This window comes from Engystomops pustulosus, chromosome 9 (assembly GCF_040894005.1).
Source record: "Engystomops pustulosus chromosome 9, aEngPut4.maternal, whole genome shotgun sequence".
Classification (NCBI taxonomy): domain Eukaryota; kingdom Metazoa; phylum Chordata; class Amphibia; order Anura; family Leptodactylidae; genus Engystomops; species Engystomops pustulosus.
Genome location: NC_092419.1, coordinates 66,486,337 through 66,510,768, shown reverse-complemented (window position 1 = coordinate 66,510,768; position 24,432 = coordinate 66,486,337). Strand labels below are relative to the sequence as shown.

The window sequence follows — 24,432 nt, the reverse complement described above, 5'->3', positions numbered from 1 at the left end:
GTCAGATCGCAGCAGCTTAAGGCTTGGCAAGTACCAGCATGGGAGACTGGCTGGGAATCCCAAGTTCCGTTGACCTTTTTGAACCTGAAAATTGTGTTAGTTTCTCTATGAGATAGTAAAAGAAGGTTCAAATTGAACAGCTGCTGTCAACGGCCATTCTAAGCTGAATGTGCCTGCTCTCATCAGATCGCAGCAGCAATGTAGCTTAAGGCTTGGCAAGTACCAGCATGGGAGACTGGCTGGGAATCCCAAGTTCCGTTGACCTTTTTGAACCTGAAAATTGTGTTAGTTTCTCTATGAGATAGTAAAAGAAGGTTCAAATTGAACAGCTGCTGTCAACGGCCATTCTAAGCTGAATGTGCCTGCTCTTGTCAGATCGCAGCAGCAATGCAGCTTAAGGCTTGGCAAGTACCAGCATGGGAGACTGGCTGGGAATCCCAAGTTCTGTTGACCTTTTTGAACCTGAAAATTGTTAGTTTCTCTGTCAAAGATGGTAAAAGAAGGTTCAAATTGAACAGCTGCTGTCAACGGCCATTCTAAGCTGAATGTGCCTGCTCTCGTCAGATCGCAGCAGCAATGTAGCTTTAGGCTTGGCAAGTATCAGCATGGGAGACTGGCTGGGAATCCCAAGTTCCGTTGACCTTTTTGAACCTGAAAATTGTTAGTTTCTCTGTCAAAGATGGTAAAAGAAGGTTCAAATTGAACAGCTGCTGTCAACGGCCATTCTAAGCTGAATGTGCCTGCTCTCGTCAGATCGCAGCAGCAATGCAGCTTAAGGCTTGGCAAGTACCAGCATGGGAGACTGGCTGGGAATCCCAAGTTCTGTTGACCTTTTTGAACCTGAAAATTGTGTTAGTTTCTCTATGAGATAGTAAAAGAAGGTTCAAATTGAACAGCTGCTGTCAACGGCCATTCTAAGCTGAATGTGCCTGCTCTCGTCAGATCGCAGCAGCTTAAGGCTTGGCAAGTACCAGCATGGGAGACTGGCTGGGAATCCCAAGTTCCGTTGACCTTTTTGAACCTGAAAATTGTGTTAGTTTCTCTATGAGATAGTAAAAGAAGGTTCAAATTGAACAGCTGCTGTCAACGGCCATTCTAAGCTGAATGTGCCTGCTCTCATCAGATCGCAGCAGCAATGTAGCTTAAGGCTTGGCAAGTACCAGCATGGGAGACTGGCTGGGAATCCCAAGTTCCGTTGACCTTTTTGAACCTGAAAATTGTGTTAGTTTCTCTATGAGATAGTAAAAGAAGGTTCAAATTGAACAGCTGCTGTCAACGGCCATTCTAAGCTGAATGTGCCTGCTCTTGTCAGATCGCAGCAGCAATGCAGCTTAAGGCTTGGCAAGTACCAGCATGGGAGACTGGCTGGGAATCCCAAGTTCTGTTGACCTTTTTGAACCTGAAAATTGTTAGTTTCTCTGTCAAAGATGGTAAAAGAAGGTTCAAATTGAACAGCTGCTGTCAACGGCCATTCTAAGCTGAATGTGCCTGCTCTCGTCAGATCGCAGCAGCAATGTAGCTTTAGGCTTGGCAAGTATCAGCATGGGAGACTGGCTGGGAATCCCAAGTTCCGTTGACCTTTTTGAACCTGAAAATTGTGTTAGTTTCTCTATGAGATAGTAAAAGAAGGTTCAATCTGAAGAGCTGCTGTCAACGGTCATTCTAAGCTGAATGTGCCTGCTCTCGTCAGATAGCAGCAGCAATGCAGCTTAAGGCTTGGCAAGTACCAGCATGGGAGACTGGCTGGGAATCCCAAGTTCCGTTGACCTTTTTGAACCTGAAAATTGTGTTAGTTTCTCTATGAGATAGTAAAAGAAGGTTCAAATTGAACAGCTGCTGTCAACGGCCATTCTAAGCTGAATGTGCGTGCTCTTGTCGGATCACAGCAGCGATGCAGCTTAAGGCTTGGCAAGTACCAGCATGGGAGACTGGCTGCGAATCCCAAGTTCCGTTGACCTTTTTGAACCTGAAAATTGTGTTAGTTTCTCTATGAGATAGTAAAAGAAGGTTCAAACTGAACAGCTGCTGTCAACGGCCATTCTAAGCTGAATGTGCCTGCTCTCGTCAGATCGCAGCAGCTTAAGGCTTGGCAAGTACCAGCATGGGAGACTGGCTGGGAATCCCAAGTTCCGTTGACCTTTTTGAACCTGAAAATTGTGTTAGTTTCTCTATGAGATAGTAAAAGAAGGTTCAAATTGAACAGCTGCTGTCAACGGCCATTCTAAGCTGAATGTGCCTGCTCTCATCAGATCGCAGCAGCAATGTAGCTTAAGGCTTGGCAAGTACCAGCATGGGAGACTGGCTGGGAATCCCAAGTTCCGTTGACCTTTTTGAACCTGAAAATTGTGTTAGTTTCTCTATGAGATAGTAAAAGAAGGTTCAAATTGAACAGCTGCTGTCAACGGCCATTCTAAGCTGAATGTGCCTGCTCTTGTCAGATCGCAGCAGCAATGCAGCTTAAGGCTTGGCAAGTACCAGCATGGGAGACTGGCTGGGAATCCCAAGTTCTGTTGACCTTTTTGAACCTGAAAATTGTTAGTTTCTCTGTCAAAGATGGTAAAAGAAGGTTCAAATTGAACAGCTGCTGTCAACGGCCATTCTAAGCTGAATGTGCCTGCTCTCGTCAGATCGCAGCAGCAATGTAGCTTTAGGCTTGGCAAGTATCAGCATGGGAGACTGGCTGGGAATCCCAAGTTCCGTTGACCTTTTTGAACCTGAAAATTGTTAGTTTCTCTGTCAAAGATGGTAAAAGAAGGTTCAAATTGAACAGCTGCTGTCAACGGCCATTCTAAGCTGAATGTGCCTGCTCTCGTCAGATCGCAGCAGCAATGCAGCTTAAGGCTTGGCAAGTACCAGCATGGGAGACTGGCTGGGAATCCCAAGTTCTGTTGACCTTTTTGAACCTGAAAATTGTGTTAGTTTCTCTATGAGATAGTAAAAGAAGGTTCAAATTGAACAGCTGCTGTCAACGGCCATTCTAAGCTGAATGTGCCTGCTCTCGTCAGATCGCAGCAGCTTAAGGCTTGGCAAGTACCAGCATGGGAGACTGGCTGGGAATCCCAAGTTCCGTTGACCTTTTTGAACCTGAAAATTGTGTTAGTTTCTCTATGAGATAGTAAAAGAAGGTTCAAATTGAACAGCTGCTGTCAACGGCCATTCTAAGCTGAATGTGCCTGCTCTCATCAGATCGCAGCAGCAATGTAGCTTAAGGCTTGGCAAGTACCAGCATGGGAGACTGGCTGGGAATCCCAAGTTCCGTTGACCTTTTTGAACCTGAAAATTGTGTTAGTTTCTCTATGAGATAGTAAAAGAAGGTTCAAATTGAACAGCTGCTGTCAACGGCCATTCTAAGCTGAATGTGCCTGCTCTTGTCAGATCGCAGCAGCAATGCAGCTTAAGGCTTGGCAAGTACCAGCATGGGAGACTGGCTGGGAATCCCAAGTTCTGTTGACCTTTTTGAACCTGAAAATTGTTAGTTTCTCTGTCAAAGATGGTAAAAGAAGGTTCAAATTGAACAGCTGCTGTCAACGGCCATTCTAAGCTGAATGTGCCTGCTCTCGTCAGATCGCAGCAGCAATGTAGCTTTAGGCTTGGCAAGTATCAGCATGGGAGACTGGCTGGGAATCCCAAGTTCCGTTGACCTTTTTGAACCTGAAAATTGTGTTAGTTTCTCTATGAGATAGTAAAAGAAGGTTCAATCTGAAGAGCTGCTGTCAACGGTCATTCTAAGCTGAATGTGCCTGCTCTCGTCAGATAGCAGCAGCAATGCAGCTTAAGGCTTGGCAAGTACCAGCATGGGAGACTGGCTGGGAATCCCAAGTTCCGTTGACCTTTTTGAACCTGAAAATTGTGTTAGTTTCTCTATGAGATAGTAAAAGAAGGTTCAAATTGAACAGCTGCTGTCAACGGCCATTCTAAGCTGAATGTGCGTGCTCTTGTCGGATCACAGCAGCGATGCAGCTTAAGGCTTGGCAAGTACCAGCATGGGAGACTGGCTGGGAATCCCAAGTTCCGTTGACCTTTTTGAACCTGAAAATTGTGTTAGTTTCTCTATGAGATAGTAAAAGAAGGTTCAAATTGAACAGCTGCTGTCAACGGCCATTCTAAGCTGAATGTGCCTGCTCTCATCAGATCGCAGCAGCAATGTAGCTTAAGGCTTGGCAAGTACCAGCATGGGAGACTGGCTGGGAATCCCAAGTTCCGTTGACCTTTTTGAACCTGAAAATTGTGTTAGTTTCTCTATGAGATAGTAAAAGAAGGTTCAAATTGAACAGCTGCTGTCAACGGCCATTCTAAGCTGAATGTGCCTGCTCTTGTCAGATCGCAGCAGCAATGCAGCTTAAGGCTTGGCAAGTACCAGCATGGGAGACTGGCTGGGAATCCCAAGTTCTGTTGACCTTTTTGAACCTGAAAATTGTTAGTTTCTCTGTCAAAGATGGTAAAAGAAGGTTCAAATTGAACAGCTGCTGTCAACGGCCATTCTAAGCTGAATGTGCCTGCTCTCGTCAGATCGCAGCAGCAATGTAGCTTTAGGCTTGGCAAGTATCAGCATGGGAGACTGGCTGGGAATCCCAAGTTCCGTTGACCTTTTTGAACCTGAAAATTGTTAGTTTCTCTGTCAAAGATGGTAAAAGAAGGTTCAAATTGAACAGCTGCTGTCAACGGCCATTCTAAGCTGAATGTGCCTGCTCTCGTCAGATCGCAGCAGCAATGCAGCTTAAGGCTTGGCAAGTACCAGCATGGGAGACTGGCTGGGAATCCCAAGTTCTGTTGACCTTTTTGAACCTGAAAATTGTGTTAGTTTCTCTATGAGATAGTAAAAGAAGGTTCAAATTGAACAGCTGCTGTCAACGGCCATTCTAAGCTGAATGTGCCTGCTCTCGTCAGATCGCAGCAGCTTAAGGCTTGGCAAGTACCAGCATGGGAGACTGGCTGGGAATCCCAAGTTCCGTTGACCTTTTTGAACCTGAAAATTGTGTTAGTTTCTCTATGAGATAGTAAAAGAAGGTTCAAATTGAACAGCTGCTGTCAACGGCCATTCTAAGCTGAATGTGCCTGCTCTCATCAGATCGCAGCAGCAATGTAGCTTAAGGCTTGGCAAGTACCAGCATGGGAGACTGGCTGGGAATCCCAAGTTCCGTTGACCTTTTTGAACCTGAAAATTGTGTTAGTTTCTCTATGAGATAGTAAAAGAAGGTTCAAATTGAACAGCTGCTGTCAACGGCCATTCTAAGCTGAATGTGCCTGCTCTCGTCAGATCGCAGCAGCAATGCAGCTTAAGGCTTGGCAAGTACCAGCATGGGAGACTGGCTGGGAATCCCAAGTTCTGTTGACCTTTTTGAACCTGAAAATTGTTAGTTTCTCTGTCAAAGATGGTAAAAGAAGGTTCAAATTGAACAGCTGCTGTCAACGGCCATTCTAAGCTGAATGTGCCTGCTCTCGTCAGATCGCAGCAGCAATGTAGCTTTAGGCTTGGCAAGTATCAGCATGGGAGACTGGCTGGGAATCCCAAGTTCCGTTGACCTTTTTGAACCTGAAAATTGTGTTAGTTTCTCTATGAGATAGTAAAAGAAGGTTCAATCTGAAGAGCTGCTGTCAACGGTCATTCTAAGCTGAATGTGCCTGCTCTCGTCAGATCGCAGCAGCAATGCAGCTTAAGGCTTGGCAAGTACCAGCATGGGAGACTGGCTGGGAATCCCAAGTTCCGTTGACCTTTTTGAACCTGAAAATTGTGTTAGTTTCTCTATGAGATAGTAAAAGAAGGTTCAAATTGAACAGCTGCTGTCAACGGCCATTCTAAGCTGAATGTGCGTGCTCTTGTCGGATCACAGCAGCGATGCAGCTTAAGGCTTGGCAAGTACCAGCATGGGAGACTGGCTGCGAATCCCAAGTTCCGTTGACCTTTTTGAACCTGAAAATTGTGTTAGTTTCTCTATGAGATAGTAAAAGAAAGTAGAAATTAGGCAGCTGCTGTCAACGGCCATTCTAAGCTGAATGTGCCTGCTCTCGTCAGATCGCAGCAGCAATGCAGCTTAAGGCTTGGCAAGTACCAGCATGGGAGACTGGCTGGGAATCCCAAGTTCTGTTGACCTTTTTGAACCTGAAAATTGTGTTAGTTTCTCTATGAGATAGTAAAAGAAGGTTCAAATTGAACAGCTGCTGTCAACGGCCATTCTAAGCTGAATGTGCCTGCTCTCGTCAGATCGCAGCAGCTTAAGGCTTGGCAAGTACTAGCATGGGAGACTGGCTGGGAATCCCAAGTTCCGTTGACCTTTTTGAACCTGAAAATTGTGTTAGTTTCTCTATGAGATAGTAAAAGAAGGTTCAAATTGAACAGTTGCTGTCAACGGCCATTCTAAGCTGAATGTGCCTGCTCTCATCAGATCGCAGCAGCTTAAGGCTTGGCAAGTACCAGCATGGGAGACTGGCTGGGAATCCCAAGTTCCGTTGACCTTTTTGAACCTGAAAATTGTGTTAGTTTCTCTATGAGATAGTAAAAGAAGGTTCAAACTGAACAGCTGCTGTCAACGGCCATTCTAAGCTGAATGTGCCTGCTCTCGTCAGATCGCAGCAGCAATGCAGCTTAAGGCTTGGCAAGTACCAGCATGGGAGACTGGCTGGGAATCCCAAGTTCCGTTGACTTTTTTGAACCTGAAAATTGTGTTAGTTTCTCTATGAGATAGTAAAAGAAGGTTCAAATTGAACAGCTGCTGTCAACAGCCATTCTAAGCTGAATGTGCCTGCTCTCGTCAGATCGCAGCAGCTTAAGGCTTGGCAAGTACCAGCATGGGAGGCTGGCTGGGAATCCCAAGTTCCGTTGACCTTTTTGAACCTGAAAATTGTGTTAGTTTCTCTATGAGATAGTAAAAGAAGGTTCAAATTGAACAGCTGCTGTCAACGGCCATTCTAAGCTGAATGTGCCTGCTCTCGTCAGATCGCAGCAGCAATGCAGCTTAAGGCTTGGCAAGTACCAGCATGGGAGACTGGCTGGGAATCCCAAGTTCCGTTGACCTTTTTGAACATGAAAATTGTTAGTTTCTCTGTCAAAGATGGTAAAAGAAGGTTCAAATTGAACAGCTGCTGTCAACGGCCATTCTAAGCTGAATGTGCCTGCTCTCGTCAGATCGCAGCAGCAATGCAGCTTAAGGCTTGGCAAGTACCAGCATGGGAGACTGGCTGGGAATCCCAAGTTCTGTTGACCTTTTTGAACCTGAAAATTGTGTTAGTTTCTCTATGAGATAGTAAAAGAAGGTTCAAATTGAACAGCTGCTGTCAACGGCCATTCTAAGCTGAATGTGCCTGCTCTCGTCAGATCGCAGCAGCTTAAGGCTTGGCAAGTACCAGCATGGGAGACTGGCTGGGAATCCCAAGTTCCGTTGACCTTTTTGAACCTGAAAATTGTGTTAGTTTCTCTATGAGATAGTAAAAGAAGGTTCAAATTGAACAGCTGCTGTCAACGGCCATTCTAAGCTGAATGTGCCTGCTCTCATCAGATCGCAGCAGCAATGTAGCTTAAGGCTTGGCAAGTACCAGCATGGGAGACTGGCTGGGAATCCCAAGTTCCGTTGACCTTTTTGAACCTGAAAATTGTGTTAGTTTCTCTATGAGATAGTAAAAGAAGGTTCAAATTGAACAGCTGCTGTCAACGGCCATTCTAAGCTGAATGTGCCTGCTCTCGTCAGATCGCAGCAGCAATGCAGCTTAAGGCTTGGCAAGTACCAGCATGGGAGACTGGCTGGGAATCCCAAGTTCCGTTGACCTTTTTGAACCTGAAAATTGTTAGTTTCTCTGTCAAAGATGGTAAAAGAAGGTTCAAATTGAACAGCTGCTGTCAACGGTCATTCTAAGCTGAATGTGCCTGCTCTCGTCAGATCGCAGCAGCAATGTAGCTTTAGGCTTGGCAAGTATCAGCATGGGAGACTGGCTGGGAATCCCAAGTTCCGTTGACCTTTTTGAACCTGAAAATTGTTAGTTTCTCTGTCAAAGATGGTAAAAGAAGGTTCAAATTGAACAGCTGCTGTCAACGGCCATTCTAAGCTGAATGTGCCTGCTCTCGTCAGATCGCAGCAGCAATGCAGCTTAAGGCTTGGCAAGTACCAGCATGGGAGACTGGCTGGGAATCCCAAGTTCTGTTGACCTTTTTGAACCTGAAAATTGTGTTAGTTTCTCTATGAGATAGTAAAAGAAGGTTCAAATTGAACAGCTGCTGTCAACGGCCATTCTAAGCTGAATGTGCCTGCTCTCGTCAGATCGCAGCAGCTTAAGGCTTGGCAAGTACCAGCATGGGAGACTGGCTGGGAATCCCAAGTTCCGTTGACCTTTTTGAACCTGAAAATTGTGTTAGTTTCTCTATGAGATAGTAAAAGAAGGTTCAAATTGAACAGCTGCTGTCAACGGCCATTCTAAGCTGAATGTGCCTGCTCTCATCAGATCGCAGCAGCAATGTAGCTTAAGGCTTGGCAAGTACCAGCATGGGAGACTGGCTGGGAATCCCAAGTTCCGTTGACCTTTTTGAACCTGAAAATTGTGTTAGTTTCTCTATGAGATAGTAAAAGAAGGTTCAAATTGAACAGCTGCTGTCAACGGCCATTCTAAGCTGAATGTGCCTGCTCTCGTCAGATCGCAGCAGCAATGCAGCTTAAGGCTTGGCAAGTACCAGCATGGGAGACTGGCTGGGAATCCCAAGTTCCGTTGACCTTTTTGAACCTGAAAATTGTTAGTTTCTCTGTCAAAGATGGTAAAAGAAGGTTCAAATTGAACAGCTGCTGTCAACGGCCATTCTAAGCTGAATGTGCCTGCTCTCGTCAGATCGCAGCAGCAATGTAGCTTTAGGCTTGGCAAGTATCAGCATGGGAGACTGGCTGGGAATCCCAAGTTCCGTTGACCTTTTTGAACCTGAAAATTGTGTTAGTTTCTCTATGAGATAGTAAAAGAAGGTTCAAACTGAACAGCTGCTGTCAACGGTCATTCTAAGCTGAATGTGCCTGCTCTCGTCAGATAGCAGCAGCAATGCAGCTTAAGGCTTGGCAAGTACCAGCATGGGAGACTGGCTGGGAATCCCAAGTTCCGTTGACCTTTTTGAACCTGAAAATTGTGTTAGTTTCTCTATGAGATAGTAAAAGAAGGTTCAAATTGAACAGCTGCTGTCAACGGCCATTCTAAGCTGAATGTGCGTGCTCTTGTCGGATCACAGCAGCGATGCAGCTTAAGGCTTGGCAAGTACCAGCATGGGAGACTGGCTGCGAATCCCAAGTTCCGTTGACCTTTTTGAACCTGAAAATTGTGTTAGTTTCTCTATGAGATAGTAAAAGAAGGTTCAAACTGAACAGCTGCTGTCAACGGCCATTCTAAGCTGAATGTGCCTGCTCTCGTCAGATCGCAGCAGCAATGCAGTTTAAGGCTTGGCAAGTACCAGCATGGGAGACTGGCTCGGAATCCCAAGTTCCGTTGACCTTTTTGAACCTGAAAATTGTGTTAGTTTCTCTATGAGATAGTAAAAGAAAGTAGAAATTAGGCAGCTGCAGTCAACGGCCATTCTAAGCTGAATGTGCCTGCTCTCGTCAGATCGCAGCAGCAATGCAGCTTAAGGCTTGGCAAGTACCAGCATGGGAGACTGGCTGGGAATCCCAAGTTCTGTTGACCTTTTTGAACCTGAAAATTGTGTTAGTTTCTCTATGAGATAGTAAAAGAAGGTTCAAATTGAACAGCTGCTGTCAACGGCCATTCTAAGCTGAATGTGCCTGCTCTCGTCGGATCACAGCAGCGATGCAGCTTAAGGCTTGGCAAGTACCAGCATGGGAGACTGGCTGCGAATCCCAAGTTCCGTTGACCTTTTTGAACCTGAAAATTGTGTTAGTTTCTCTATGAGATAGTAAAAGAAGGTTCAAACTGAACAGCTGCTGTCAACGGCCATTCTAAGCTGAATGTGCCTGCTCTCGTCAGATCGCAGCAGCAATGCAGTTTAAGGCTTGGCAAGTACCAGCATGGGAGACTGGCTCGGAATCCCAAGTTCCGTTGACCTTTTTGAACCTGAAAATTGTGTTAGTTTCTCTATGAGATAGTAAAAGAAAGTAGAAATTAGGCAGCTGCAGTCAACGGCCATTCTAAGCTGAATGTGCCTGCTCTCGTCAGATCGCAGCAGCAATGCAGCTTAAGGCTTGGCAAGTACCAGCATGGGAGACTGGCTGGGAATCCCAAGTTCTGTTGACCTTTTTGAACCTGAAAATTGTGTTAGTTTCTCTATGAGATAGTAAAAGAAGGTTCAAATTGAACAGCTGCTGTCAACGGCCATTCTAAGCTGAATGTGCCTGCTCTCGTCAGATCGCAGCAGCTTAAGGCTTGGCAAGTACCAGCATGGGAGACTGGCTGGGAATCCCAAGTTCCGTTGACCTTTTTGAACCTGAAAATTGTGTTAGTTTCTCTATGAGATAGTAAAAGAAGGTTCAAACTGAACAGCTGCTGTCAACGGCCATTCTAAGCTGAATGTGCCTGCTCTCGTCAGATCGCAGCAGCAATGCAGCTTAAGGCTTGGCAAGTACCAGCATGGGAGACTGGCTGGGAATCCAAAGTTCCGTTGACCTTTTTGAACCTGAAAATTGTGTTAGTTTCTCTATGAGATAGTAAAAGAAGGTTCAAATTGAACAGCTGCTGTCAACAGCCATTCTAAGCTGAATGTGCCTGCTCTCGTCAGATCGCAGCAGCAATGCAGCTTAAGGCTTGGCAAGTACCAGCATGGGAGACTGGCTTTGAATTCCAAGTTCTGTTGACCTTTTTGAACCTGAAAATTGTGATAGTTTCTCTATGAGATAGTAAAAGAAGGTTCAAATTGAACAGCTGCTGTCAACGGCCATTCTAAGCTTAATGTGCCTGCTCTCGTCAGATAGCAGCAGCAATGCAGCTTAAGGCTTGGCAAGTACCAGCATGGGAGACTGCCTGGGAATCCCAAGTTCCGTTGACCTTTTTGAACCTGAAAATTGTGTTAGTTTCTCTATGAGATAGTAAAAGAAGGTTCAAATTGAACAGCTGCTGTCAACGGCCATTCTAAGCTGAATGTGCGTGCTCTCATCAGATCGCAGCAGCTTAAGGCTTGGCAAGTACCAGCATGGGAGACTAGCTGGGAATCCCAAGTTCCGTTGACCTTTTTGAACCTGAAAATTGTGTTAGTTTCTCTATGAGATAGTAAAAGAAAGTAGAAATTAGGCAGCTGCTGTCAACGGCCATTCTAAGCTGAATGTGCGTGCTCTTGTCGGATCACAGCAGCGATGCAGCTTAAGGCTTGGCAAGTACCAGCATGGGAGACTGGCTGCGAATCCCAAGTTCCGTTGACCTTTTTGAACCTGAAAATTGTGTTAGTTTCTCTATGAGATAGTAAAAGAAGGTTCAAACTGAACAGTTGCTGTCACCGGCCATTCTAAGCTGAATGTGCCTGCTCTCGTCAGATCGCAGCAGCAATGCAGCTTAAGGCTTGGCAAGTACCAGCATGGGAGACTGGCTGGGAATCCCAAGTTCCGTTGACCTTTTTGAACCTGAAAATTGTGTTAGTTTCTCTATGAGATAGTAAAAGAAAGTAGAAATTAGGCAGCTGCTGTCAACGGCCATTCTAAGCTGAATGTGCCTGCTCTCGTCAGATTGCAGCAGCAATGCAGCTTAAGGCTTGGCAAGTACCAGCATGGGAGACTGGCTGGGAATCCCAAGTTCTGTTGACCTTTTTGAACCTGAAAATTGTGTTAGTTTCTCTATGAGATAGTAAAAGAAGGTTCAAATTGAACAGCTGCTGTCAACGGCCATTCTAAGCTGAATGTGCCTGCTCTCGTCAGATTGCAGCAGCTTAAGGCTTGGCAAGTACCAGCATGGGAGACTGGCTGGGAATCCCAAGTTCCGTTGACCTTTTTGAACCTGAAAATTGTGTTAGTTTCTCTATGAGATAGTAAAAGAAGGTTCAAACTGAACAGCTGCTGTCAACGGCCATTCTAAGCTGAATGTGCCTGCTCTCGTCAGATCGCAGCAGCAATGCAGCTTAAGGCTTGGCAAGTACCAGCATGGGAGACTGGCTGGGAATCCCAAGTTCCGTTGACCTTTTTGAACCTGAAAATTGTGTTAGTTTCTCTATGAGATAGTAAAAGAAGGTTCAAATTTAACAGCTGCTGTCAACAGCCATTCTAAGCTGAATGTGCCTGCTCTCGTCAGATCGCAGCAGCAATGCAGCTTAAGGCTTGGCAAGTACAAGCATGGGAGACTGGCTGGGAATTCCAAGTTCTGTTGACCTTTTTGAACCTGAAAATTGTGTTAGTTTCTCTATGAGATAGTAAAAGAAGGTTCAAATTGAACAGCTGCTGTCAACGGCCATTCTAAGCTGAATGTGCCTGCTCTCGTCAGATCGCAGCAGCAATGCAGCTTAAGGCTTGGCAAGTACCAGCATGGGAGACTGGCTGGGAATCCCAAGTTCCGTTGACCTTTTTGAACCTGAAAATTGTGTTAGTTTCTCTATGAGATAGTAAAAGAAGGTTCAAATTGAACAGCTGCTGTCAACGGCCATTCTAAGCTGAATGTGCCTGCTCTCGTCAGATCGCAGCAGCAATGTAGCTTTAGGCTTGGCAAGTATCAGCATGGGAGACTGGCTGGGAATCCCAAGTTCCGTTGACCTTTTTGAACCTGAAAATTGTGTTAGTTTCTCTATGAGATAGTAAAAGAAGGTTCAAACTGAACAGCTGCTGTCAACGGCCATTCTAAGCTGAATGTGCCTGCTCTCGTCAGATCGCAGCAGCAATGCAGCTTAAGGCTTGGCAAGTACCAGCATGGGAGACTGGCTGGGAATCCCAAGTTCTGTTGACCTTTTTGAACCTGAAAATTGTGTTAGTTTCTCTATGAGATAGTAAAAGAAGGTTCAAATTGAACAGCTGCTGTCAACGGCCATTCTAAGCTGAATGTGCCTGCTCTCGTCAGATCGCAGCAACAATGAAGCTTAAGGCTTGGCAAGTACCAGCATGGGAGACTGGCTGGGAATCCCAAGTTCTGTTGACCTTTTTGAACCTTAAAATTGTGTTAGTTTCTCTATGAGATAGTAAAAGAAGGTTCAAATTGAACAGCTGCTGTCAACGGCCATTCTAAGCTGAATGTGCCTGCTCTCGTCAGATCGCAGCAGCAATGCAGCTTAAGGCTTGGCAAGTAACAGCATGGGAGACTGGCTGGGAATCCCAAGTTCCGTTGACCTTTTTGAACCTGAAAATTGTGTTAGTTTCTCTATGAGATAGTTAAAGAAGGTTCAAATTGAACAGCTGCTGTCAACGGCCATTCTAAGCTGAATGTGCCTGCTCTCGTCAGATCGCAGCAGCAATGCAGCTTAAGGCTTGGCAAGTACCAGCATGGGAGACTGGCTGGGAATCCCAAGTTCCGTTGACCTTTTTGAACCTGAAAATTGTGTTAGTTTCTCTATGAGATAGTAAAAGAAAGTAGAAATTAGGCAGCTGCTGTCAACGGCCATTCTAAGCTGAATGTGCCTGCTCTCGTCAGATCGCAGCAGCAATGCAGCTTAAGGCTTGGCAAGTACCAGCATGGGAGACTGGCTGGGAATCCCAAGTTCTGTTGACCTTTTTGAACCTGAAAATTGTGTTAGTTTCTCTATGAGATAGTAAAAGAAGGTTCAAATTGAACAGCTGCTGTCAACGGCCATTCTAAGCTGAATGTGCCTGCTCTCATCAGATCGCAGCAGATTAAGGCTTGGCAAGTACCAGCATGGGAGACTGGCTGGGAATCCCAAGTTCCGTTGACCTTTTTGAACCTGAAAATTGTGTTAGTTTCTCTATGAGATAGTAAAAGAAGGTTCAAACTGAATAGCTGCTGTCAACGGCCATTCTAAGCTGAATGTGCCTGCTCTCGTCAGATCGCAGCAGCAATGCAGCTTAAGGCTTGGCAAGTACCAGCATGGGAGACTGGCTGGGAATCCCAAGTTCCGTTGACCTTTTTGAACCTGAAAATTGTGTTAGTTTCTCTATGAGATAGTAAAAGAAGGTTCAAATTGAACAGCTGCTGTCAACAGCCATTCTAAGCTGAATGTGCCTGCTCTCGTCAGATCGCAGCAGCAATGCAGCTTAAGGCTTGGCAAGTACCAGCATGGGAGACTGGCTTTGAATTCCAAGTTCTGTTGACCTTTTTGAACCTGAAAATTGTGATAGTTTCTCTATGAGATAGTAAAAGAAGGTTCAAATTGAACAGCTGCTGTCAACGGCCATTCTAAGCTTAATGTGCCTGCTCTCGTCAGATAGCAGCAGCAATGCAGCTTAAGGCTTGGCAAGTACCAGCATGGGAGACTGCCTGGGAATCCCAAGTTCCGTTGACCTTTTTGAACCTGAAAATTGTGTTAGTTTCTCTATGAGATAGTAAAAGAAGGTTCAAATTGAACAGCTGCTGTCAACGGCCATTCTAAGCTGAATGTGCGTGCTGTCATCAGATTGCAGCAGCTTAAGGCTTGGCAAGTACCAGCATGGGAGACTGGCTGGGAATCCCAAGTTCCGTTGACCTTTTTGAACCTGAAAATTGTGTTAGTTTCTCTATGAGATAGTAAAAGAAAGTAGAAATTAGGCAGCTGCTGTCAACGGCCATTCTAAGCTGAATGTGCCTGCTCTCGTCAGATCGCAGCAGCAATGCAGCTTAAGGCTTGGCAAGTACCAGCATGGGAGACTGGCTGGGAATCCCAAGTTCTGTTGACCTTTTTGAACCTGAAAATTGTGTTAGTTTCTCTATGAGATAGTAAAAGAAGGTTCAAATTGAACAGCTGCTGTCAACGGCCATTCTAAGCTGAATGTGCCTGCTCTCATCAGATCGCAGCAGCTTAAGGCTTGGCAAGTACCAGCATGGGAGACTGGCTGGGAATCCCAAGTTCCGTTGACCTTTTTGAACCTGAAAATTGTGTTAGTTTCTCTATGAGATAGTAAAAGAAGGTTCAAACTGAACAGCTGCTGTCAACGGCCATTCTAAGCTGAATGTGCCTGCTCTCGTCAGATCGCAGCAGCAATGCAGCTTAAGGCTTGGCAAGTACCAGCATGGGAGACTGGCTGGGAATCCCAAGTTCCGTTGACCTTTTTGAACCTGAAAATTGTGTTAGTTTCTCTATGAGATAGTAAAAGAAGGTTCAAATTGAACAGCTGCTGTCAACGGCCATTCTAAGCTGAATGTGCCTGCTCTCGTCAGATAGCAGCAGCAATGCAGCTTAAGGCTTGGCAAGTACCAGCATGGGAGACTGGCAGGGAATCCCAAGTTCCGTTGACCTTTTTGAACCTGAAAATTGTGTTAGTTTCTCTATGAGATAGTAAAAGAAGGTTCAAATTGAACAGCTGCTGTCAACGGCCATTCTAAGCTGAATGTGCGTGCTCTTGTCGGATCACAGCAGCGATGCAGCTTAAGGCTTGGCAAGTACCAGCATGGGAGACTGGCTGGGAATCCCAAGTTCCGTTGACCTTTTTGAACCTGAAAATTGTGTTAGTTTCTCTATGAGATAGTAAAAGAAAGTAGAAATTAGGCAGCTGCTGTCAACGGCCATTCTAAGCTGAATGTGCCTGCTCTCGTCAGATCGCAGCAGCAATGCAGCTTAAGGCTTGGCAAGTACCAGCATGGGAGACTGGCTGGGAATCCCAAGTTCTGTTGACCTTTTTGAACCTGAAAATTGTGTTAGTTTCTCTATGAGATAGTAAAAGAAGGTTCAAATTGAACAGCTGCTGTCAACGGCCATTCTAAGCTGAATGTGCCTGCTCTCGTCAGATCGCAGCAGCTTAAGGCTTGGCAAGTACCAGCATGGGAGACTGGCTGGGAATCCCAAGTTCCGTTGACCTTTTTGAACCTGAAAATTGTGTTAGTTTCTCTATGAGATAGTAAAAGAAGGTTCAAACTGAACAGCTGCTGTCAACGGCCATTCTAAGCTGAATGTGCCTGCTCTCGTCAGATCGCAGCAGCAATGCAGCTTAAGGCTTGGCAAGTACCAGCATGGGAGACTGGCTGGGAATCCCAAGTTCCATTGACCTTTTTGAACCTGAAAATTGTGTTAGTTTCTCTATGAGATAGTAAAAGAAGGTTCAAATTGAACAGCTGCTGTCAACAGCCATTCTAAGCTGAATGTGCCTGCTCTCGTCAGATCGCAGTAGCAATGCAGCTTAAGGCTTGGCAAGTACCAGCATGGGAGACTGGCTGGGAATTCCAAGTTCTGTTGACCTTTTTGAACCTGAAAATTGTGTTAGTTTCTCTATGAGATAGTAAAAGAAGGTTCAAATTGAACAGCTGCTGTCAACGGCCATTCTAAGCTGAATGTGCCTGCTCTCGTCAGATCGCAGCATCAATGCAGCTTAAGGCTTGGCAAGTACCAGCATGGGAGACTGGCTGGGAATCCCAAGTTCCGTTGACCTTTTTGAACCTGAAAATTGTGTTAGTTTCTCTATGAGATAGTAAAAGAAGGTTCAAATTGAACAGCTGCTGTCAACGGCCATTCTAAGCTGAATGTGCGTGCTCTTGTCGGATCACAGCAGCGATGCAGCTTAAGGCTTGGCAAGTACCAGCATGGGAGACTGGCTGCGAATCCCAAGTTCCGTTGACCTTTTTGAACCTGAAAATTGTGTTAGTTTCTCTATGAGATAGTAAAAGAAGGTTCAAACTGAACAGCTGCTGTCAACGGCCATTCTAAGCTGAATGTGCCTGCTCTCGTCAGATCGCAGCAGCAATGCAGCTTAAGGCTTGGCAAGTACCAGCATGGGAGACTGGCTGGGAATCCCAAGTTCCGTTGACCTTTTTGAACCTGAAAATTGTGTTAGTTTCTCTATGAGATAGTAAAAGAAAGTAGAAATTAGGCAGCTGCTGTCAACGGCCATTCTAAGCTGAATGTGCCTGCTCTCGTCAGATCGCAGCAGCAATGCAGCTTAAGGCTTGGCAAGTACCAGCATGGGAGACTGGCTGGGAATCCCAAGTTCTGTTGACCTTTTTGAACCTGAAAATTGTGTTAGTTTCTCTATGAGATAGTAAAAGAAGGTTCAAATTGAACAGCTGCTGTCAACGGCCATTCTAAGCTGAATGTGCCTGCTCTCATCAGATCGCAGCAGATTAAGGCTTGGCAAGTACCAGCATGGGAGACTGGCTGGGAATCCCAAGTTCCGTTGACCTTTTTGAACCTGAAAATTGTGTTAGTTTCTCTATGAGATAGTAAAAGAAGGTTCAAATTGAACAGCTGCTGTCAACGGCCATTCTAAGCTGAATGTGCCTGCTCTCGTCAGATCGCAGCAGCAATGTAGCTTAAGGCTTGGCAAGTACCAGCATGGGAGACTGGCTGGGAATCCCAAGTTCCGTTGACCTTTTTGAACCTGAAAATTGTTAGTTTCTCTGTCAAAGATGGTAAAAGAAGGTTCAAATTGAACAGCTGCTGTCAACGGCCATTCTAAGCTGAATGTGCCAGCTCTCGTCAGATCGCAGCAGCAATGTAGCTTTAGGCTTGGCAAGTATCAGCATGGGAGACTGGCTGGGAATCCCAAGTTCCGTTGACCTTTTTGAACCTGAAAATTGTGTTAGTTTCTCTATGAGATAGTAAAAGAAGGTTCAAACTGAACAGCTGCTGTCAACGGCCATTCTAAGCTGAATGTGCCTGCTCTCGTCAGATCGCAGCAGCAATGCAGCTTAAGGCTTGGCAAGTACCAGCATGGGAGACTGGCTGGGAATCCCAAGTTCTGTTGACCTTTTTGAACCTGAAAATTGTGTTAGTTTCTCTATGAGATAGTAAAAGAAGGTTCAAATTGAACAGCTGCTGTCAACGGCCATTCTAAGCTGAATGTGCCTGCTCTCGTCAGATCGCAGCAACAATGAAGCTTAAGGCTTGGCAAGTACCAGCATGGGAGACTGGCTGGGAATCCCAAGTTCTGTTGACCTTTTTGAACCTTAAAATTGTGTTAGTTTCTCTATGAGATAGTAAAAGAAGGTTCAAATTGAACAGCTGCTGTCAACGGCCATTCTAAGCTGAATGTGCCTGCTCTCGTCAGATCGCAGCAGCAATGCAGCTTAAGGCTTGGCAAGTAACAGCATGGGAGACTGGCTGGGAATCCCAAGTTCCGTTGACTTTTTTGAACCTGAAAATTGTGTTAGTTTCTCTATGAGATAGTAAAAGAAGGTTCAAATTGAACAGCTGCTGTCAACGGCCATTCTAAGCTGAATGTGCCTGCTCTCGTCAGATCGCAGCAGCAATGCAGCTTAAGGCTTGGCAAGTACCAGCATGGGAGACTGGCTGGGAATCCCAAGTTCTGTTGACCTTTTTGAACCTGAAAATTGTGTTAGTTTCTCTATGAGATAGTAAAAGAAGGTTCAAATTGAACAGCTGCTGTCAACGGCCATTCTAAGCTGAATGTGCCTGCTCTCGTCAGATAGCAGCAGCAATGCAGCTTAAGGCTTGGCAAGTACCAGCATGGGAGACTGGCTGGGAATCCCAAGTTCCGTTGACCTTTTTGAACCTGAAAATTGTGTTAGTTTCTCTATGAGATAGTAAAAGAAGGTTCAAATTGAACAGCTGCTGTCAACGGCCATTCTAAGCTGAATGTGCGTGCTCTTGTCGGATCACAGCAGCGATGCAGCTTAAGGCTTGGCAAGTACCAGCATGGGAGACTGGCTGCGAATCCCAAGTTCCGTTGACCTTTTTGAACCTGAAAATTGTGTTAGTTTCTCTATGAGATAGTAAAAGAAGGTTCAAACTGAACAGCTGCTGTCAACGGCCATTCTAAGCTGAATGTGCCTGCTCTCGTCAGATCGCAGCAGCAATGCAGCTTAAGGCTTGGCAAGTACCAGCATGGGAGACTGGCTGGGAATCCCAAGTTCCGTTGACCTTTTTGAACCTGAAAATTGTGTTAGTTTCTCTATGAGATAGTAAAAGAAAGTAGAAATTAGGCAGCTGCTGTCAACGGCCATTCTAAGCTGAATGTGCCTGCTCTCGTCAGATTGCAGCAGCAATGCAGCTTAAGGCTTGGCAAGTACCAGCATGGGAGACTGGCTGGGAATCCCAAGTTCTGTTGACCTTTTTGAACCTGAAAATTGTGTTAGTTTCTCTATGAGATAGTAAAAGAAGGTTCAAATTGAACAGCTGCTGTCAACGGCCATTCTAAGCTGAATGTGCCTGCTCTCGTCAGATCGCAGCAGCTTAAGGCTTGGCAAGTACCAGCATGGGAGACTGGCTGGGAATCCCAAGTTCCGTTGACCTTTTTGAACCTGAAAATTGTGTTAGTTTCTCTATGAGATAGTAAAAGAAGGTTCAAACTGAACAGCTGCTGTCAACGGCCATTCTAAGCTGAATGTGCCTGCTCTCGTCAGATCGCAGCAGCAATGCAGCTTAAGGCTTGGCAAGTACCAGCATGGGAGACTGGCTGGGAATCCAAAGTTCCGTTGACCTTTTTGAACCTGAAAATTGTGTTAGTTTCTCTATGAGATAGTAAAAGAAGGTTCAAATTGAACAGCTGCTGTCAACAGCCATTCTAAGCTGAATGTGCCTGCTCTCGTCAGATCGCAGCAGCAATGTAGCTTAAGGCTTGGCAAGTACCAGCATGGGAGACTGGCTGGGAATCCCAAGTTCCGTTGACCTTTTTGAACCTGAAAATTGTTAGTTTCTCTGTCAAAGATGGTAAAAGAAGGTTCAAATTGAACAGCTGCTGTCAACGGCCATTCTAAGCTGAATGTGCCAGCTCTCGTCAGATCGCAGCAGCAATGTAGCTTTAGGCTTGGCAAGTATCAGCATGGGAGACTGGCTGGGAATCCCAAGTTCCGTTGACCTTTTTGAACCTGAAAATTGTGTTAGTTTCTCTATGAGATAGTAAAAGAAGGTTCAAACTGAACAGCTGCTGTCAACGGCCATTCTAAGCTGAATGTGCCTGCTCTCGTCAGATCGCAGCAGCAATGCAGCTTAAGGCTTGGCAAGTACCAGCATGGGAGACTGGCTGGGAATCCCAAGTTCTGTTGACCTTTTTGAACCTGAAAATTGTGTTAGTTTCTCTATGAGATAGTAAAAGAAGGTTCAAATTGAACAGCTGCTGTCAACGGCCATTCTAAGCTGAATGTGCCTGCTCTCGTCAGATCGCAGCAACAATGAAGCTTAAGGCTTGGCAAGTACCAGCATGGGAGACTGGCTGGGAATCCCAAGTTCTGTTGACCTTTTTGAACCTTAAAATTGTGTTAGTTTCTCTATGAGATAGTAAAAGAAGGTTCAAATTGAACAGCTGCTGTCAACGGCCATTCTAAGCTGAATGTGCCTGCTCTCGTCAGATCGCAGCAGCAATGCAGCTTAAGGCTTGGCAAGTAACAGCATGGGAGACTGGCTGGGAATCCCAAGTTCCGTTGACTTTTTTGAACCTGAAAATTGTGTTAGTTTCTCTATGAGATAGTAAAAGAAGGTTCAAATTGAACAGCTGCTGTCAACGGCCATTCTAAGCTGAATGTGCCTGCTCTCGTCAGATCGCAGCAGCAATGCAGCTTAAGGCTTGGCAAGTACCAGCATGGGAGACTGGCTGGGAATCCCAAGTTCTGTTGACCTTTTTGAACCTGAAAATTGTGTTAGTTTCTCTATGAGATAGTAAAAGAAGGTTCAAATTGAACAGCTGCTGTCAACGGCCATTCTAAGCTGAATGTGCCTGCTCTCGTCAGATAGCAGCAGCAATGCAGCTTAAGGCTTGGCAAGTACCAGCATGGGAGACTGGCTGGGAATCCCAAGTTCCGTTGACCTTTTTGAACCTGAAAATTGTGTTAGTTTCTCTATGAGATAGTAAAAGAAGGTTCAAATTGAACAGCTGCTGTCAACGGCCATTCTAAGCTGAATGTGCGTGCTCTTGTCGGATCACAGCAGCGATGCAGCTTAAGGCTTGGCAAGTACCAGCATGGGAGACTGGCTGCGAATCCCAAGTTCCGTTGACCTTTTTGAACCTGAAAATTGTGTTAGTTTCTCTATGAGATAGTAAAAGAAGGTTCAAACTGAACAGCTGCTGTCAACGGCCATTCTAAGCTGAATGTGCCTGCTCTCGTCAGATCGCAGCAGCAATGCAGCTTAAGGCTTGGCAAGTACCAGCATGGGAGACTGGCTGGGAATCCCAAGTTCCGTTGACCTTTTTGAACCTGAAAATTGTGTTAGTTTCTCTATGAGATAGTAAAAGAAAGTAGAAATTAGGCAGCTGCTGTCAACGGCCATTCTAAGCTGAATGTGCCTGCTCTCGTCAGATTGCAGCAGCAATGCAGCTTAAGGCTTGGCAAGTACCAGCATGGGAGACTGGCTGGGAATCCCAAGTTCTGTTGACCTTTTTGAACCTGAAAATTGTGTTAGTTTCTCTATGAGATAGTAAAAGAAGGTTCAAATTGAACAGCTGCTGTCAACGGCCATTCTAAGCTGAATGTGCCTGCTCTCGTCAGATCGCAGCAGCTTAAGGCTTGGCAAGTACCAGCATGGGAGACTGGCTGGGAATCCCAAGTTCCGTTGACCTTTTTGAACCTGAAAATTGTGTTAGTTTCTCTATGAGATAGTAAAAGAAGGTTCAAACTGAACAGCTGCTGTCAACGGCCATTCTAAGCTGAATGTGCCTGCTCTCGTCAGATCGCAGCAGCAATGCAGCTTAAGGCTTGGCAAGTACCAGCATGGGAGACTGGCTGGGAATCCAAAGTTCCGTTGACCTTTTTGAACCTGAAAATTGTGTTAGTTTCTCTATGAGATAGTAAAAGAAGGTTCAAATTGAACAGCTGCTGTCAACAGCCATTCTAAGCTGAATGTGCCTGCTCTCGTCAGATCGCAGCAGCAATGTAGCTTAAGGCTTGGCAAGTACCAGCATGGGAGACTGGCTGGGAATCCCAAGTTCCGTTGACCTTTTTGAACCTGAAAATTGTTAGTTTCTCTGTCAAAGATGGTAAAAGAAGGTTCAAATTGAACAGCTGCTGTCAACGGCCATTCTAAGCTGAATGTGCCAGCTCTCGTCAGATCGCAGCAGCAATGTAGCTTTAGGCTTGGCAAGTATCAGCATGGGAGACTGGCTGGGAATCCCAAGTTCCGTTGACCTTTTTGAACCTGAAAATTGTGTTAGTTTCTCTATGAGATAGTAAAAGAAGGTTCAAACTGAACAGCTGCTGTCAACGGCCATTCTAAGCTGAATGTGCCTGCTCTCGTCAGATCGCAGCAGCAATGCAGCTTAAGGCTTGGCAAGTACCAGCATGGGAGACTGGCTGGGAATCCCAAGTTCTGTTGACCTTTTTGAACCTGAAAATTGTGTTAGTTTCTCTATGAGATAGTAAAAGAAGGTTCAAATTGAACAGCTGCTGTCAACGGCCATTCTAAGCTGAATGTGCCTGCTCTCGTCAGATCGCAGCAACAATGAAGCTTAAGGCTTGGCAAGTACCAGCATGGGAGACTGGCTGGGAATCCCAAGTTCTGTTGACCTTTTTGAACCTTAAAATTGTGTTAGTTTCTCTATGAGATAGTAAAAGAAGGTTCAAATTGAACAGCTGCTGTCAACGGCCATTCTAAGCTGAATGTGCCTGCTCTCGTCAGATCGCAGCAGCAATGCAGCTTAAGGCTTGGCAAGTAACAGCATGGGAGACTGGCTGGGAATCCCAAGTTCCGTTGACTTTTTTGAACCTGAAAATTGTGTTAGTTTCTCTATGAGATAGTAAAAGAAGGTTCAAATTGAACAGCTGCTGTCAACGGCCATTCTAAGCTGAATGTGCCTGCTCTCGTCAGATCGCAGCAGCAATGCAGCTTAAGGCTTGGCAAGTACCAGCATGGGAGACTGGCTGGGAATCCCAAGTTCTGTTGACCTTTTTGAACCTGAAAATTGTGTTAGTTTCTCTATGAGATAGTAAAAGAAGGTTCAAATTGAACAGCTGCTGTCAACGGCCATTCTAAGCTGAATGTGCCTGCTCTCGTCAGATAGCAGCAGCAATGCAGCTTAAGGCTTGGCAAGTACCAGCATGGGAGACTGGCTGGGAATCCCAAGTTCCGTTGACCTTTTTGAACCTGAAAATTGTGTTAGTTTCTCTATGAGATAGTAAAAGAAGGTTCAAATTGAACAGCTGCTGTCAACGGCCATTCTAAGCTGAATGTGCGTGCTCTTGTCGGATCACAGCAGCGATGCAGCTTAAGGCTTGGCAAGTACCAGCATGGGAGACTGGCTGCGAATCCCAAGTTCCGTTGACCTTTTTGAACCTGAAAATTGTGTTAGTTTCTCTATGAGATAGTAAAAGAAGGTTCAAACTGAACAGCTGCTGTCAACGGCCATTCTAAGCTGAATGTGCCTGCTCTCGTCAGATCGCAGCAGCAATGCAGCTTAAGGCTTGGCAAGTACCAGCATGGGAGACTGGCTGGGAATCCCAAGTTCCGTTGACCTTTTTGAACCTGAAAATTGTGTTAGTTTCTCTATGAGATAGTAAAAGAAAGTAGAAATTAGGCAGCTGCTGTCAACGGCCATTCTAAGCTGAATGTGCCTGCTCTCGTCAGATTGCAGCAGCAATGCAGCTTAAGGCTTGGCAAGTACCAGCATGGGAGACTGGCTGGGAATCCCAAGTTCTGTTGACCTTTTTGAACCTGAAAATTGTGTTAGTTTCTCTATGAGATAGTAAAAGAAGGTTCAAATTGAACAGCTGCTGTCAACGGCCATTCTAAGCTGAATGTGCCTGCTCTCGTCAGATCGCAGCAGCTTAAGGCTTGGCAAGTACCAGCATGGGAGACTGGCTGGGAATCCCAAGTTCCGTTGACCTTTTTGAACCTGAAAATTGTGTTAGTTTCTCTATGAGATAGTAAAAGAAGGTTCAAACTGAACAGCTGCTGTCAACGGCCATTCTAAGCTGAATGTGCCTGCTCTCGTCAGATCGCAGCAGCAATGCAGCTTAAGGCTTGGCAAGTACCAGCATGGGAGACTGGCTGGGAATCCAAAGTTCCGTTGACCTTTTTGAACCTGAAAATTGTGTTAGTTTCTCTATGAGATAGTAAAAGAAGGTTCAAATTGAACAGCTGCTGTCAACAGCCATTCTAAGCTGAATGTGCCTGCTCTCGTCAGATCGCAGCAGCAATGCAGCTTAAGGCTTGGCAAGTACCAGCATGGGAGACTGGCTGGGAATTCCAAGTTCTGTTGACCTTTTTGAACCTGAAAATTGTGATAGTTTCTCTATGAGATAGTAAAAGAAGGTTCAAATTGAACAGCTGCTGTCAACGGCCATTCTAAGCTTAATGTGCCTGCTCTCGTCAGATAGCAGCAGCAATGCAGCTTAAGGCTTGGCAAGTACCAGCATGGGAGACTGGCTGGGAATCCCAAGTTCCGTTGACCTTTTTGAACCTGAAAATTGTGTTAGTTTCTCTATGAGATAGTAAAAGAAGGTTCAAATTGAACAGCTGCTGTCAACGGCCATTCTAAGCTGAATGTGCGTGCTCTTGTCGGATCACAGCAGCAATGCAGCTTAAGG

The 24,432-nt window shown here is 45.5% G+C and overlaps 96 pseudogenes; all 96 read left to right on the top strand.

Annotated features, from left to right (window-relative positions):
* Positions 1-145: 145 nt before the first annotated feature.
* Positions 146-264, top strand: LOC140082270 (5S ribosomal RNA; annotated as a pseudogene).
* Positions 265-334: 70 nt separating this feature from the next.
* On the top strand, positions 335-453 carry LOC140091074 (5S ribosomal RNA; annotated as a pseudogene).
* A 70-nt stretch (positions 454-523) lies between these two features.
* On the top strand, positions 524-642 carry LOC140092867 (5S ribosomal RNA; annotated as a pseudogene).
* A 70-nt stretch (positions 643-712) lies between these two features.
* Positions 713-831, top strand: LOC140080184 (5S ribosomal RNA; annotated as a pseudogene).
* Positions 832-1,082: 251 nt separating this feature from the next.
* On the top strand, positions 1,083-1,201 carry LOC140082269 (5S ribosomal RNA; annotated as a pseudogene).
* A 70-nt stretch (positions 1,202-1,271) lies between these two features.
* Positions 1,272-1,390, top strand: LOC140091073 (5S ribosomal RNA; annotated as a pseudogene).
* A 70-nt stretch (positions 1,391-1,460) lies between these two features.
* On the top strand, positions 1,461-1,579 carry LOC140092866 (5S ribosomal RNA; annotated as a pseudogene).
* Positions 1,580-1,649: 70 nt separating this feature from the next.
* On the top strand, positions 1,650-1,768 carry LOC140086422 (5S ribosomal RNA; annotated as a pseudogene).
* A 440-nt stretch (positions 1,769-2,208) lies between these two features.
* On the top strand, positions 2,209-2,327 carry LOC140082268 (5S ribosomal RNA; annotated as a pseudogene).
* A 70-nt stretch (positions 2,328-2,397) lies between these two features.
* LOC140091072 (5S ribosomal RNA) lies at positions 2,398-2,516 on the top strand (annotated as a pseudogene).
* A 70-nt stretch (positions 2,517-2,586) lies between these two features.
* LOC140092865 (5S ribosomal RNA) lies at positions 2,587-2,705 on the top strand (annotated as a pseudogene).
* Positions 2,706-2,775: 70 nt separating this feature from the next.
* On the top strand, positions 2,776-2,894 carry LOC140080183 (5S ribosomal RNA; annotated as a pseudogene).
* Positions 2,895-3,145: 251 nt separating this feature from the next.
* On the top strand, positions 3,146-3,264 carry LOC140082267 (5S ribosomal RNA; annotated as a pseudogene).
* A 70-nt stretch (positions 3,265-3,334) lies between these two features.
* Positions 3,335-3,453, top strand: LOC140091070 (5S ribosomal RNA; annotated as a pseudogene).
* Positions 3,454-3,523: 70 nt separating this feature from the next.
* LOC140092864 (5S ribosomal RNA) lies at positions 3,524-3,642 on the top strand (annotated as a pseudogene).
* Positions 3,643-3,712: 70 nt separating this feature from the next.
* LOC140086421 (5S ribosomal RNA) lies at positions 3,713-3,831 on the top strand (annotated as a pseudogene).
* Positions 3,832-4,090: 259 nt separating this feature from the next.
* LOC140082265 (5S ribosomal RNA) lies at positions 4,091-4,209 on the top strand (annotated as a pseudogene).
* A 70-nt stretch (positions 4,210-4,279) lies between these two features.
* Positions 4,280-4,398, top strand: LOC140091069 (5S ribosomal RNA; annotated as a pseudogene).
* Positions 4,399-4,468: 70 nt separating this feature from the next.
* On the top strand, positions 4,469-4,587 carry LOC140092863 (5S ribosomal RNA; annotated as a pseudogene).
* A 70-nt stretch (positions 4,588-4,657) lies between these two features.
* On the top strand, positions 4,658-4,776 carry LOC140080182 (5S ribosomal RNA; annotated as a pseudogene).
* Positions 4,777-5,027: 251 nt separating this feature from the next.
* LOC140082264 (5S ribosomal RNA) lies at positions 5,028-5,146 on the top strand (annotated as a pseudogene).
* Positions 5,147-5,216: 70 nt separating this feature from the next.
* On the top strand, positions 5,217-5,335 carry LOC140080181 (5S ribosomal RNA; annotated as a pseudogene).
* A 70-nt stretch (positions 5,336-5,405) lies between these two features.
* Positions 5,406-5,524, top strand: LOC140092862 (5S ribosomal RNA; annotated as a pseudogene).
* A 70-nt stretch (positions 5,525-5,594) lies between these two features.
* Positions 5,595-5,713, top strand: LOC140102007 (5S ribosomal RNA; annotated as a pseudogene).
* A 259-nt stretch (positions 5,714-5,972) lies between these two features.
* On the top strand, positions 5,973-6,091 carry LOC140080179 (5S ribosomal RNA; annotated as a pseudogene).
* Positions 6,092-6,523: 432 nt separating this feature from the next.
* Positions 6,524-6,642, top strand: LOC140078603 (5S ribosomal RNA; annotated as a pseudogene).
* Positions 6,643-6,893: 251 nt separating this feature from the next.
* On the top strand, positions 6,894-7,012 carry LOC140099370 (5S ribosomal RNA; annotated as a pseudogene).
* Positions 7,013-7,082: 70 nt separating this feature from the next.
* LOC140080178 (5S ribosomal RNA) lies at positions 7,083-7,201 on the top strand (annotated as a pseudogene).
* A 251-nt stretch (positions 7,202-7,452) lies between these two features.
* On the top strand, positions 7,453-7,571 carry LOC140082263 (5S ribosomal RNA; annotated as a pseudogene).
* A 70-nt stretch (positions 7,572-7,641) lies between these two features.
* Positions 7,642-7,760, top strand: LOC140099369 (5S ribosomal RNA; annotated as a pseudogene).
* Positions 7,761-7,830: 70 nt separating this feature from the next.
* LOC140090596 (5S ribosomal RNA) lies at positions 7,831-7,949 on the top strand (annotated as a pseudogene).
* A 70-nt stretch (positions 7,950-8,019) lies between these two features.
* On the top strand, positions 8,020-8,138 carry LOC140080177 (5S ribosomal RNA; annotated as a pseudogene).
* A 251-nt stretch (positions 8,139-8,389) lies between these two features.
* Positions 8,390-8,508, top strand: LOC140082262 (5S ribosomal RNA; annotated as a pseudogene).
* A 70-nt stretch (positions 8,509-8,578) lies between these two features.
* Positions 8,579-8,697, top strand: LOC140099367 (5S ribosomal RNA; annotated as a pseudogene).
* A 70-nt stretch (positions 8,698-8,767) lies between these two features.
* LOC140092861 (5S ribosomal RNA) lies at positions 8,768-8,886 on the top strand (annotated as a pseudogene).
* Positions 8,887-8,956: 70 nt separating this feature from the next.
* On the top strand, positions 8,957-9,075 carry LOC140086420 (5S ribosomal RNA; annotated as a pseudogene).
* Positions 9,076-9,334: 259 nt separating this feature from the next.
* LOC140091693 (5S ribosomal RNA) lies at positions 9,335-9,453 on the top strand (annotated as a pseudogene).
* A 70-nt stretch (positions 9,454-9,523) lies between these two features.
* On the top strand, positions 9,524-9,642 carry LOC140080176 (5S ribosomal RNA; annotated as a pseudogene).
* A 70-nt stretch (positions 9,643-9,712) lies between these two features.
* On the top strand, positions 9,713-9,831 carry LOC140098721 (5S ribosomal RNA; annotated as a pseudogene).
* A 70-nt stretch (positions 9,832-9,901) lies between these two features.
* Positions 9,902-10,020, top strand: LOC140091692 (5S ribosomal RNA; annotated as a pseudogene).
* A 70-nt stretch (positions 10,021-10,090) lies between these two features.
* LOC140080175 (5S ribosomal RNA) lies at positions 10,091-10,209 on the top strand (annotated as a pseudogene).
* Positions 10,210-10,460: 251 nt separating this feature from the next.
* On the top strand, positions 10,461-10,579 carry LOC140091405 (5S ribosomal RNA; annotated as a pseudogene).
* A 70-nt stretch (positions 10,580-10,649) lies between these two features.
* LOC140095351 (5S ribosomal RNA) lies at positions 10,650-10,768 on the top strand (annotated as a pseudogene).
* Positions 10,769-10,838: 70 nt separating this feature from the next.
* LOC140087534 (5S ribosomal RNA) lies at positions 10,839-10,957 on the top strand (annotated as a pseudogene).
* Positions 10,958-11,397: 440 nt separating this feature from the next.
* Positions 11,398-11,516, top strand: LOC140091800 (5S ribosomal RNA; annotated as a pseudogene).
* Positions 11,517-11,586: 70 nt separating this feature from the next.
* Positions 11,587-11,705, top strand: LOC140089639 (5S ribosomal RNA; annotated as a pseudogene).
* Positions 11,706-11,956: 251 nt separating this feature from the next.
* Positions 11,957-12,075, top strand: LOC140099365 (5S ribosomal RNA; annotated as a pseudogene).
* Positions 12,076-12,145: 70 nt separating this feature from the next.
* LOC140087846 (5S ribosomal RNA) lies at positions 12,146-12,264 on the top strand (annotated as a pseudogene).
* A 70-nt stretch (positions 12,265-12,334) lies between these two features.
* Positions 12,335-12,453, top strand: LOC140099364 (5S ribosomal RNA; annotated as a pseudogene).
* A 70-nt stretch (positions 12,454-12,523) lies between these two features.
* Positions 12,524-12,642, top strand: LOC140092859 (5S ribosomal RNA; annotated as a pseudogene).
* A 70-nt stretch (positions 12,643-12,712) lies between these two features.
* On the top strand, positions 12,713-12,831 carry LOC140080174 (5S ribosomal RNA; annotated as a pseudogene).
* Positions 12,832-12,901: 70 nt separating this feature from the next.
* Positions 12,902-13,020, top strand: LOC140091135 (5S ribosomal RNA; annotated as a pseudogene).
* A 70-nt stretch (positions 13,021-13,090) lies between these two features.
* On the top strand, positions 13,091-13,209 carry LOC140091415 (5S ribosomal RNA; annotated as a pseudogene).
* A 70-nt stretch (positions 13,210-13,279) lies between these two features.
* LOC140099363 (5S ribosomal RNA) lies at positions 13,280-13,398 on the top strand (annotated as a pseudogene).
* Positions 13,399-13,468: 70 nt separating this feature from the next.
* Positions 13,469-13,587, top strand: LOC140080172 (5S ribosomal RNA; annotated as a pseudogene).
* Positions 13,588-13,838: 251 nt separating this feature from the next.
* LOC140099362 (5S ribosomal RNA) lies at positions 13,839-13,957 on the top strand (annotated as a pseudogene).
* A 70-nt stretch (positions 13,958-14,027) lies between these two features.
* Positions 14,028-14,146, top strand: LOC140095350 (5S ribosomal RNA; annotated as a pseudogene).
* Positions 14,147-14,216: 70 nt separating this feature from the next.
* Positions 14,217-14,335, top strand: LOC140087533 (5S ribosomal RNA; annotated as a pseudogene).
* A 251-nt stretch (positions 14,336-14,586) lies between these two features.
* On the top strand, positions 14,587-14,705 carry LOC140080171 (5S ribosomal RNA; annotated as a pseudogene).
* A 251-nt stretch (positions 14,706-14,956) lies between these two features.
* On the top strand, positions 14,957-15,075 carry LOC140099361 (5S ribosomal RNA; annotated as a pseudogene).
* Positions 15,076-15,145: 70 nt separating this feature from the next.
* LOC140095002 (5S ribosomal RNA) lies at positions 15,146-15,264 on the top strand (annotated as a pseudogene).
* A 259-nt stretch (positions 15,265-15,523) lies between these two features.
* LOC140080170 (5S ribosomal RNA) lies at positions 15,524-15,642 on the top strand (annotated as a pseudogene).
* A 251-nt stretch (positions 15,643-15,893) lies between these two features.
* LOC140087944 (5S ribosomal RNA) lies at positions 15,894-16,012 on the top strand (annotated as a pseudogene).
* A 70-nt stretch (positions 16,013-16,082) lies between these two features.
* On the top strand, positions 16,083-16,201 carry LOC140081605 (5S ribosomal RNA; annotated as a pseudogene).
* A 70-nt stretch (positions 16,202-16,271) lies between these two features.
* Positions 16,272-16,390, top strand: LOC140084092 (5S ribosomal RNA; annotated as a pseudogene).
* A 259-nt stretch (positions 16,391-16,649) lies between these two features.
* On the top strand, positions 16,650-16,768 carry LOC140099360 (5S ribosomal RNA; annotated as a pseudogene).
* A 70-nt stretch (positions 16,769-16,838) lies between these two features.
* LOC140080169 (5S ribosomal RNA) lies at positions 16,839-16,957 on the top strand (annotated as a pseudogene).
* A 251-nt stretch (positions 16,958-17,208) lies between these two features.
* LOC140084951 (5S ribosomal RNA) lies at positions 17,209-17,327 on the top strand (annotated as a pseudogene).
* A 259-nt stretch (positions 17,328-17,586) lies between these two features.
* LOC140080167 (5S ribosomal RNA) lies at positions 17,587-17,705 on the top strand (annotated as a pseudogene).
* Positions 17,706-17,775: 70 nt separating this feature from the next.
* LOC140091133 (5S ribosomal RNA) lies at positions 17,776-17,894 on the top strand (annotated as a pseudogene).
* Positions 17,895-17,964: 70 nt separating this feature from the next.
* LOC140092530 (5S ribosomal RNA) lies at positions 17,965-18,083 on the top strand (annotated as a pseudogene).
* A 70-nt stretch (positions 18,084-18,153) lies between these two features.
* LOC140080166 (5S ribosomal RNA) lies at positions 18,154-18,272 on the top strand (annotated as a pseudogene).
* A 70-nt stretch (positions 18,273-18,342) lies between these two features.
* LOC140089761 (5S ribosomal RNA) lies at positions 18,343-18,461 on the top strand (annotated as a pseudogene).
* A 259-nt stretch (positions 18,462-18,720) lies between these two features.
* Positions 18,721-18,839, top strand: LOC140099359 (5S ribosomal RNA; annotated as a pseudogene).
* Positions 18,840-18,909: 70 nt separating this feature from the next.
* On the top strand, positions 18,910-19,028 carry LOC140089638 (5S ribosomal RNA; annotated as a pseudogene).
* A 251-nt stretch (positions 19,029-19,279) lies between these two features.
* LOC140091403 (5S ribosomal RNA) lies at positions 19,280-19,398 on the top strand (annotated as a pseudogene).
* A 70-nt stretch (positions 19,399-19,468) lies between these two features.
* Positions 19,469-19,587, top strand: LOC140095728 (5S ribosomal RNA; annotated as a pseudogene).
* Positions 19,588-19,846: 259 nt separating this feature from the next.
* On the top strand, positions 19,847-19,965 carry LOC140080165 (5S ribosomal RNA; annotated as a pseudogene).
* A 70-nt stretch (positions 19,966-20,035) lies between these two features.
* On the top strand, positions 20,036-20,154 carry LOC140091131 (5S ribosomal RNA; annotated as a pseudogene).
* Positions 20,155-20,224: 70 nt separating this feature from the next.
* LOC140092529 (5S ribosomal RNA) lies at positions 20,225-20,343 on the top strand (annotated as a pseudogene).
* A 70-nt stretch (positions 20,344-20,413) lies between these two features.
* On the top strand, positions 20,414-20,532 carry LOC140080164 (5S ribosomal RNA; annotated as a pseudogene).
* A 70-nt stretch (positions 20,533-20,602) lies between these two features.
* Positions 20,603-20,721, top strand: LOC140089760 (5S ribosomal RNA; annotated as a pseudogene).
* Positions 20,722-20,980: 259 nt separating this feature from the next.
* Positions 20,981-21,099, top strand: LOC140099358 (5S ribosomal RNA; annotated as a pseudogene).
* A 70-nt stretch (positions 21,100-21,169) lies between these two features.
* On the top strand, positions 21,170-21,288 carry LOC140089637 (5S ribosomal RNA; annotated as a pseudogene).
* A 251-nt stretch (positions 21,289-21,539) lies between these two features.
* On the top strand, positions 21,540-21,658 carry LOC140091402 (5S ribosomal RNA; annotated as a pseudogene).
* A 70-nt stretch (positions 21,659-21,728) lies between these two features.
* Positions 21,729-21,847, top strand: LOC140095727 (5S ribosomal RNA; annotated as a pseudogene).
* A 259-nt stretch (positions 21,848-22,106) lies between these two features.
* On the top strand, positions 22,107-22,225 carry LOC140080163 (5S ribosomal RNA; annotated as a pseudogene).
* Positions 22,226-22,295: 70 nt separating this feature from the next.
* Positions 22,296-22,414, top strand: LOC140091130 (5S ribosomal RNA; annotated as a pseudogene).
* Positions 22,415-22,484: 70 nt separating this feature from the next.
* On the top strand, positions 22,485-22,603 carry LOC140092527 (5S ribosomal RNA; annotated as a pseudogene).
* A 70-nt stretch (positions 22,604-22,673) lies between these two features.
* On the top strand, positions 22,674-22,792 carry LOC140080162 (5S ribosomal RNA; annotated as a pseudogene).
* A 70-nt stretch (positions 22,793-22,862) lies between these two features.
* Positions 22,863-22,981, top strand: LOC140089759 (5S ribosomal RNA; annotated as a pseudogene).
* Positions 22,982-23,240: 259 nt separating this feature from the next.
* LOC140099357 (5S ribosomal RNA) lies at positions 23,241-23,359 on the top strand (annotated as a pseudogene).
* A 70-nt stretch (positions 23,360-23,429) lies between these two features.
* LOC140089636 (5S ribosomal RNA) lies at positions 23,430-23,548 on the top strand (annotated as a pseudogene).
* Positions 23,549-23,799: 251 nt separating this feature from the next.
* LOC140091401 (5S ribosomal RNA) lies at positions 23,800-23,918 on the top strand (annotated as a pseudogene).
* Positions 23,919-23,988: 70 nt separating this feature from the next.
* LOC140078641 (5S ribosomal RNA) lies at positions 23,989-24,107 on the top strand (annotated as a pseudogene).
* Positions 24,108-24,177: 70 nt separating this feature from the next.
* LOC140094662 (5S ribosomal RNA) lies at positions 24,178-24,296 on the top strand (annotated as a pseudogene).
* Positions 24,297-24,432: the final 136 nt, after the last annotated feature.